The sequence below is a fragment of the Equus asinus genome, chromosome 4 (assembly GCF_041296235.1).
Source record: "Equus asinus isolate D_3611 breed Donkey chromosome 4, EquAss-T2T_v2, whole genome shotgun sequence".
Taxonomy (NCBI): domain Eukaryota; kingdom Metazoa; phylum Chordata; class Mammalia; order Perissodactyla; family Equidae; genus Equus; species Equus asinus.
This window is the reverse complement of record NC_091793.1, coordinates 67,926,829-67,936,540: the sequence shown is the minus strand read 5'-3', so window position 1 is coordinate 67,936,540 and position 9,712 is coordinate 67,926,829. Positions and strand designations below refer to the sequence as shown.

Genomic DNA, 9,712 nt, shown 5'->3' with positions numbered 1-9,712 from the left:
TTTTTTAGAAAAGCAAACCAAATGAAAATTTAAAAACTTTATTTTTTGAATAGATAATACCGGTACATGGTACAAAATGCAAAAGGTACAAAAGGTATACAGTGAAAAGTAATTCCCACCCCATTTCCCAGAGGCAACCAAGGCCGCCAGGTGCCGTGTATCCTCCTCGTCTAGGCATATGCAAGCAGATATGTTTAGATGTCCATGTGTGTGTGTATACGGACAGACACACACACACATATACACACCCACAGACACACGTTTTTCCCCATCCCCTTCCTCTTTTGAAAGACAAACACTAGGACACGATGAGCCTCTTTCTCCCCACTTAACCATGCATCCTGGGGGGCATTCCATGGCAGTGCTTACACAGTGGCTCTAGTCTCTTAAATTTCTCTTAATATTCCATTGTACACATTCACCAGAATATATTTAACCACTGCCCCACGCTGGTGTAGATTCCAGCGTTTTTTTTGTCTTTTTCTTTTTGCTATTGCAAACAATGCTGCAGTGAAAATCCTGTACATGGAAAAATTCCCAGAAGTAGCACTGCTGGTTTGAAAGGTGTGTGCGTTTGCACCTTTAAAAGGTCGTCGGTCACCCTCCACGAGGCAGGACCATATCCGAGGGCTGCTTCCCACTTCTTGGTTTCTCGTGGCTGAGTCATTTCAACCAGTCAAGTTACCTTTAGATTCATGACATGCTTTGAGCCCAAACACACCCCACGATCTAATCTCTGATGTTAGTGTGCATACCCTTTCTTTTTTCCTACATGGGGAGAAAAAACATGTGTAGAAGGTAATTCCTTTGCGAGGTATGAAACCCCTCACACCTTTCTCATCCCACCCTTCACGATGAGAATATAACACACACTCTGAGAGAGATCCTCTGAAGCTGCTGAATAAAACTGTCTACCTGCTCTCAAACCAAGCATAGGTCAGATGAATGGCTCAATCTGAACTCTGCCAACACAGGGGGGCAAAGCTGCCACGTGGAGAAGCTCTTTTATCCAACCAGAGTTTCCTCATCCCCCCAGCCAGCTGCTGGGGAGACGGTCCCCGCCGTCACTCTGACACCCCGAGGGGAGGGCAGGCACGGTTTGCAAAGGACCCCGACATTCAAACAGTGGCATATGCCAGCAAGACAGAGAGCAGGGAAAGGGCAGAACATGGTCAGGGCTACAGGCTGACACTGAATGGGTCTGTACAAGTGTCATGGCGTCAGGGAAAGCCACTGCCCACGACCTTGGGGGGAAAGCCATCTAGGCAGAGGCAACAGAAAGGGCAACGGCCACAAGTAGGCACGAGCTCGCACTCTGAGGAACGGATGTAGGGCTGATGTGGAGAGCACACAGGATTCCCGACATGGTCAAACAGGCCACAGACCAGTTCCTAAATCCCCCCTATCGTTTTCACAGTTATTGTGAGAAGAGGGGAGACCATTATAACCATTTGTTATGTACCATTTTCAGCCTATCACCATGTGCTGTTAGATGGAGTGCTCTGGACAGAGGGAAAAGGACAAAGAGAGGGCCTGAGATTCCTTGAAGATGCATCAAACAGGGCGGCTCTGCTGGCCATACCCAGCCCCATGGACAGACATGGCACCTCATCCTGCTGGGCTCCGCCACTGCCACACTCTGCGGGAAGTTGCACTTTCCCCTGGAGGCCAACCAAGGCGACGAGCAAATCACACAGCACATCCTCGTGCTCTCCCTCAAAGCACATGTCAGGCCAGCTATCCGCCTCTCAGGCTCGGCCAAGGGAACTTTTCACGTGTACTGCTAAAATGACTGCTTCCCTGCTCCACTGACCATCAGTCACCTGCAGAGAGCACGACACCAGGCCATGCTGAGAGAAACCAAGGTGGCACAGGTGACAGGCCACTGTGTGCTGTCCAAGGGCCCTTTCAGGCGGGTCTGCTGGGGTCACTAGACGTGACCGGGTCCCCCGGCGTTACAGCCTGATGTCACAGGGATGGTGCTGTGTGAGGTAGTAAGAGGGCCGCCCGGAGCCTTCCCCATCCTCCGCCCTGGTGTCAGGAGGTCCCGAGAGTTACGGTGTTTGGTCAGGGAGTGCTTCCTCGGCCTGGGAAAGGCCTCCTGTCTGGACCAGCCCCTCTGCCTTCTGGCTCCACTGCCAGGCTCAGTCGACACTGGCAGGACCTGACCATCCACAGAATACGGGCAAGGAACCAGAATCTACCTAGAACCACACACTTCAGATTCCAACCAGAGCTTAGGCCTGACAAACTTGGAAGTTGCCCTCTCTGTTAAAAAAGGAAACACACCCCTCACGTGTGACTGGGGTGGCTGTCCTCTAACACTTGGCACCTCCCTCCAGTGCTTGAGCTGACCCCAGTGATCCACGAGAGACTGAGCCCAGGCCAAGGACAACAGGAAATATGTCCCCTTTGTCGCCCCAGATGTCTCATGGTCACCTAGTCTGTCCTGACTTTGGTTTGAACCAAAGCAGCCCATGTACTCCACGAGACGCATGTGGGAAGGAGGGGAGCCCCTGACCCAGAGGCTGGCCCAGAATCCCAGGGCCCTGGGCGGCCAGCCACAGGATGTCTGCCCCCTTAGCAAGCTCATTGCTTTGACGGAGCAGGACAGCTGAAGGCTTCCTGGGGAAACCTCATTCTTCCTGAAGCACGCATTTCATAAAAGTAAGTGAAGGATGTCTTCCCCCTTCTTTGTTTACTCCAGAAAAGCCTGTGGGCTTGGCAGAACACCCAGCCATACTCTGGACATACAGAAGGATGCGGAGGAACCTCCTTGAGTGACTTCTCAAATGATGGGGCCTTGGGGCCTCGGGGCCTCTCCTCAGCCTCTAAGGCCTGACTGTAAAGCACACTTAATGTCCTAATTTGTACTGTCCATCTTTGTAATTACTCACAAAGGCACTAGCCACTCTATGGGTTATCTGTGGCAAACACGGAATTCTCAAGACTGGCTTCTGCCTAATTAAAAATGTGTTCAAGGAATGGAAACAAATTTATCATCTGTATTAGGCCTCGTAGATTAAAGAGAGGGAAAAGATTTCTATTGATAACTCCCTATCCCCAAACCAAACCCAGTGAAACTCTTCAGAAACATAGCCCCAAATAAATAAATGCCCCTACTTTTTCTTTTTTTGGTGAGGAAGATTGGCTCTGAGCTAACATCTGTTGCCAATCTTCCTCTTCTTGCTTGAGGAAGATTGTCGCTGGGCCAACATCTATGCCAATCTTCCTCTATTTTGTATGTGGGATACCACCACAGCATGGCCCTGACAAGCAGTCTGCAGGACCATGCCCAGGATTCGAACTCGCGAACCCTGGGCCACAGAATTGGAGCACACGAACTTAACCACTATGCCACCGGGCTCTTAAAAAGAATTATTGGTTGCTCAGGATTCGTCGTGCCATACTTCCCCCAATAACACAGAGAGGTGGCCTACCATAACCACAGAATATTACCCTCCTCCTCCCTGCCACCTGTGGACAGAGCCACACAGAGTCTCCCAAATGCTCAGAAGTTGTGAATTAGGGAGCGGGTCTCTGAGCGTCCCAACAAGGGGCGAAGATGTTTTCCTGAACCTAAAATACTTTCCCATCAAACTGCTGTCTCCTTCCCCTGCCTTCAGAGAGCCACCCACTCTGTGGCAGTCACTTGCGTCAACTTCACGGAGCCCTGCCGAAGTCCACACATGACCATGGCCCAGGGTCCAGCCTATCCGGAGATGCACGTGGCCCAGGAGAAGTGCGCTCAGCACGCGGGAGTGCCATTTCAAAGACTGCTGCTTCCACTCAGCTCCGGGAGCAGCCATCCCATCACTGGGCTGCCCTGGCCCTGGCACAGAAGCTAATGGCTGCTGTCAGTCCAGCATGAGATGTTTTAGGTGTCTACACATCAGCCCTGCTTAATGCATACATTACGGCACTACAAATGAACACGAGGTTCCCGTGGCTGCACTGAAGGCCCTATTTGCTTGACATGGTTAAGCTTTCCTGTTTTATTGTCCAAACCTGCTAACTGGTATGAGTGCAAGGTTTATGCAGAATGAAGTGCCAACCCCAGGCTGGGATTAACTGACCATAACTGAGCTGCCAGGCTCCTGAGGACCAGGGCAGGAGGAGCTGAGTGTTTGGCGTGGACTGCTCATTTTCAGAGAATAAAGTCACCCCTCTGCCTCTCTTCAAGGCCCTCCAAAGGCTGGTCCCAGCCCATCGCTCCTCTAAGGCCTCCCGAGAGACCAGTCTACTCCTCTCCCAACAGGCAGGCCTCGGACTCTCTGCACCCTCGAGTTTTTAATCATAGTCGTACTTTATCCAAAGTGGTCGTTCCACCCCTCTCTGCCTATTATAATGTGAGGCCCCCTTCAGACCCAGCCCAAATCTTGCCTCCTCCATGGAGTCTCCTGGACGTCTGCACACCTCAGTGCTCCTCCTCCTGATGCCCTCTGTACCTGCTCATGGCCTGTCACTCTGAGACTGAGCATGTCCTGCCTTGGACTGCAGTGAATGGTGTGCAGGTCACATCTCTGCTTAGACCACGACGTGTCCAGAGGGTAGGGCACATTTAACGTGCTCTTAATGAGGGAGATGCACAAGTTCCTCCCCATGTTGGCTGTGACTCAAATGAAAAATCGGGCATGAGAAGGTGTCATTCTTATTGAAGTGTCCTCAATGCGGGGCCCGTTTCCATTTTTGGGTGAAATGACCTTGAGCAACGAGTAGTGGGTAAAGATTAAACCAACTGCAGTACTGAGCTTTCATTCCAGTTGCTACACCATTCGCCAGCTGGCCGGCATCTTGAGGAGCCAAGAATGAAAGGCACCACAGACAGTGAAGGGCCCAAGTGACCAACACTCACATGGGCTGGTCACTCAGCTAAAAGCCTTTGTTTACTAAAAAATCCCAGGTGGCAAAGCTCTGGGGTCAGGTGGGCTATGTCTGCACCCTGGGACACACGCCGGGTGTCTGGGGTGCAGGGTCTGTGTCTCATACTTCTCTCCATCTCCCTCAGTGCTTACCTCCCAGTGGTTGCTCAATTAACATCTGCTGAACAAATGAACTCTTCTTTATTCAGAGGGTCCATACAAATACAGGTACCTTCATATGTGCAGTGTTACTGAAGAAATAAAAGTTGAATTGACACAGAGAACAAATATTGCCCACATTTCTTCATAGGATGATGGGTGTTATCCAAGCCCCGATGTCTACACCATCTGATTCCATCAACGACAACCAACACAGAGATGACGTGGAAGCAAATCGGAGCAAGAACATGTCCAGGGTGTTGAGATCACTGCACCCGCATCTCTCTATGCAGCGTTCAGAACCATTTCACAGCCTTGTTGTCAGTATGTGGCATTTAGAGAACCCCGGCCATGCAATGATGATGTCGGGGGCTCTCAGGAGGCCTTGGCTCCCACCTTGGACAGCAGCACCTCGTTCCTGTGGCCCTCCTGGGGGGAAGCAGAGAGGAGGTGGTGACACGAGCACCCACGTGAGGCCCAGATGGTCTCACTGTCCTCCCCCAGTCCCATAGGAGACACCCACTGACCCACTAAGCCAGCCTCCTGGCACGCTGCCATGAGCACGCTGATACTTCCTGGCAACGTGCTGACCTTCAATGCCAAGACAGCTCTAATGACTACTGGCTTCTGAACTGTCAGACTGACAACAGGGTGAGAGGATCAGGCACTGTCCTTCTGAAGGGCTTCCTGAAGCCTCCAAAATCCTCAAGGGTCCAGAAGCAGAAAGCAGACACTTAGGTGCCAATCTTGGACCACTACAGTGGGGAAGGGGAGAAGGCTCTCGGATACAGCAGCCGAAGGAGTGGCAAAAGGCAGCCCTGGTTTACACAGCAAGCAGAGCATGCAGAGAAGTTCTTACTCCGACAGAGTGAAAGTTAGGAATGTCCTAGCTTTAAGAAAGAAAGAAACTCACAGAAGACAGGGTGAGAGAAATGTGTCAAGGGGCACCTGTCCCCTTAAAAAGGAGCTGCATGAGATCTATTACTGCCTGTGCTGAGGAGTGTCACGAAGGGAGGTCACTGCCCCATCCTGAGTGTGGAATCTGATGTCGAGTGGTGCAAGGCCACCTCTGCGTCACTGTGTATTCCCATCTGCAGACATCTTCCAAAGCTGCTCACCGTGGATCCTCCTTCCCCCTGTTCCCACCGGCCTTGGGAGCTCAGGAAACCGCCATCTGCTAGCAAACAATCTCCACCTCTTCCCTGGGCCACGTCACAAGGAGCCGTGTCTACACTGAGAGGTGTACATGATAATGGGAGGGGCCTGGAAAGGTCAAGCCCGAGGGCCCGGGCTTGGCAGGGTGGCCAGGCCTCCAGCAGCCATGCTTCCCTGGAAATGCACTTAGCATGGAAGAGAAACCTTCTTTCACCCTTGAACCTCTGCATCCAAGGCCCCAAGGTCAACGTTTCCATCTCCCTGGGCCCGGTTAGGGACCCCACCTCTCTGGAGGCTCTTTGATCTTTCCAGCTACAGCGACCCTGGTTTTACTAAGACAAGTGCCAGTTCACTGTATAGTTTATACTTATCTTCCCTTCAGAGCTCTGGAATAGCGAGGCCCTGAGCTGAGGGTGGGCTAAGTTAGTGTGAGAAGCAGGGTACTCTGGCACTGTTTGAGCACATGTATTTGGAGGGGAGGCAGTTAATTTTTCCTAGGGGTGGGAAGAGAAAGAAGGTGAAGTCGAGTAACATTTGTTGTATTAGAAAAGTTAAGAAGAAAGTTTTGCTTCTTAAAATGAGTTATTGAGATTTTCTTGGGGGAAAAACTTCCAGCCAAAAAGAAGTGAGGAGGGGAGGAGATGGAACAGGAACAGGCAGTCATACTATTATGAGGTTACACTACTTTCTCTACTTCTGCGTATTTTTTAAATTTCCATAATAAAACAATGAATAAGTAAATTAGTTTCAGTTGTCACTGACCTCACCTTTTAAATGAGGCAAAAACATCAGAAGCATCCAAAACCCCCAGAGTAGAGGCCCACCAGGGGTAATTCTGTACATCACACCACACTGAGATGGTGCTTGAGTGTGTCAGTCAAGATATCCTGGGCTGTCACCTAGTGTGTGTGAACACTGATTAAATTCATGCAATCTACTAGAGACGCCTTTTGGGAGACTACAGAACGATATTGTCTGTCTGTTCAAAGCAAATAGAGGAAGAGTCCTTCAGGCATTTCTTTCTAGAACAAAAGGAAAAATGTGTCCTTGCCTCTATTTCTTTCCTGCTGAAGACTCTATGGGGCCCACTCTGTGTCAGACACAGCACTCACAGTGAATTCAGCTCACGCGAGATTATGTAGCCAGAGCCAGCTTCATAAAAATGTTATGGTTTGCACTCATCAGTGCTGGCTAGAATTTACATAGAATTTAAATCTTGGTTTGGTGACCCTGTGAGAGACAATAATTAATGTAATGCTGTGGTTATGGTGACTTCAGAGGATGTGTTGTTTCCTGGCAGACTTGTTATCCACACACTCTCCCAGGGTGAGCAAGCCAATGAAAGTTCCAAGATAACCCAATGTCTCTACTCAAAACAGTCCTGACAGCAGAGGAGGCTGGGGGTCAGGATGAGGGCATGTCTTAGTGCCCGCATGGAGCCCAGGGGGCATCACTGGTGCTCAATTAATGTGGAGTAAACCAAACCCAACAAAGGGAACTACTAAGGTGGCCAAAGACCACGTTTCGGACAATGATGCTGTGTTCCGCATGGAGAATAATTATTGCCCAGCACAAGTGCTAGGGACCAGGATGTGGTGAGAATTCAGAACATGAGAGCAGAACACCAAGCAGGTGGGTGGAGGCAGGTGAAGAAGGCAGAAGAGAGAGGCCACTCCACCTGGGATGAAGGGCTGCCCTTTCAAACTGTTTTTCTACCACAATCGAGATCTTACCTGGAACTGCAGATGTAAGAGCAGAATTGCTCTGGCTGAAGGGATGGGGTGGAGCCCGGGGAGCAGCAAGCCAGCCCCCATCGCCACCTCCTCCTCAATAATGGTGGTGGCCCGACGAGGGACTGAGTTACCTCAGAGGAGGAAAGAAGTTGTGGAAAGAAGTTTAAAATTTGGGAACACTGATACGTCGTTGCTAATTCAAAATTTTTGCCAAGTACAATGTTAAAAAAAAAAAGGAATACACACTATCACCACTATTTTAAAAGGGAAATACAATTTTGACATCAAAAACAAGAGGACACGCTATATTTTAGAAAGGTGAGTCCTTTAAAGGAAATATATATAGCTGTCCGCAGAACATATTACATTCTCCCTGCCTTTTTTTCCGAGTTGCTCTGAAGACAACAGGCTCGGACAAGAACTGGTCCAGGGTCTCGCTGGCTCTGAAGGAGCCGCCTGTCTCTGACGTGAGAGATCCTGTGCCTGAGACAGCGGAATGAGAAATCCTGATGCCCACCACAGTGGAAGGACCTGCTTCCTTTGGAGGGCACCCTCTGCCCTGAGAGCCTGGACTGCAAGAACCAGCTTTTCCATTTCGCTTCGCTTTGCTTTGATTCTGACAGCTTACACTTATCCTCCCCAACTTATTTGCTTACGTTTCTGTTTCTGCTGTCAAAAGGGCAGGGCTGGTGCGTCCCAGCAACATGTGAAGAGTCATTCTCCTCTTCTGGGCCTTTTCTCTTGGTGAGTTATTTGGGTTAAGGGGAAGACCGAGCTCTGGTGGGGAGGAGAGGGGCTTTCTTTGTGCCCTGCCAGCACACTCACTGGCCCTTTCAAAAACGTCAGCGCAAACTCTCAGCCCCGGAGCACCTCGCCGCTCGCTCTCCATGCTGCCAAGCCTCAGACCCTGTCCCCGGCTGCTCCCGGCTGCAGCCTCCTGCTGTGCCCATGGCCAAGTCCTTCTCAGCCAATGACATCACCTGCATTGCATTAGTGCCCACGGCAAAGACTGAAACTCCTGCTCATCCCTTACTACTTCTCGCCTAGGTTCGCTGTCTCCTAGCTGATCATCTGTCTCCCTCCCCACAGTGGAAGCTCCCTGACACACGGACCAGGTCTGTTCTACAACCTGATCCATCCCCAGGGGCGTGGGAGGAGCTGGAGGGACATTTGTGGAAAGGATGAGAGATTTTGAAATGCCCGTGAGTTGTGGCTACCAAAAGTTACAATTACACAAAAGAGAAGAAAAAGATAAGGAAAGAAGGAGGAAAGAAGAGAGGAAAGAAGGAATAAACGAGAACAAAATCATTGGTATGGAACGATTATATTTTTTATCCTGTATACTAAACACCAGGATACAACCTACTTTTAGCTCCTCTGTATTTTCAGCAATCTCTAAACTCATTAAAACCACATGGATTTAGCTTAGAAAGGGGGAAAGAGTTCCTGAAAATAAAGCTGCTGAGATCCTGTCAAGTGACCAAATGAAGTCTCTTTTCTCTTAAGGGCAAACACTTTTCTCTCTGGAACAATGGACAGTAACCCTGCCCCAATGCAGAGAGAAAAGACAGCGACAAAACATTCACTTGAGTGTTACAGGTGCCAAACACAGTGCTAGATGCTTCCATCCCTCATCTGACCCACCAGAACCCACCACTGAGGAAACTGAGGCTTGGAGGGACTAGGCCACAGCCCCAGTGCACGGTGGGTAAGTGCTGAGGGTGGGCCTGGAACCCAAGCCTGCCATACTCAATGTCCAGTCTCTTCCCACGCAGCTTCTCGAGGTCCCTCCCTGCCTAAGAA

At 50.3% G+C, this 9,712-nt stretch overlaps 1 protein-coding gene across 14 annotated transcripts in view; it reads right to left on the bottom strand.

Annotated features, from left to right (window-relative positions):
• Window positions 1-5,044: 5,044 nt before the first annotated feature.
• LOC106829139 (coiled-coil domain-containing protein 93-like) overlaps window positions 5,045-9,712 on the bottom strand; it is a 154,007-nt gene continuing 149,339 nt past the window's right edge. For 12 of the 14 annotated variants that reach the window (XM_070507405.1, XM_070507401.1, XM_070507411.1 and 9 more), the window contains one exon: window positions 8,114-8,686. The gene's annotated coding sequence lies outside the window, so the exon portion shown is untranslated. Of the gene's footprint in view, window positions 5,451-7,909; window positions 8,041-8,113; window positions 8,687-9,712 lie in introns of those variants that run through there. The other 2 variants (XM_070507404.1, XM_044769168.2) reach the window with 1 other exon arrangement.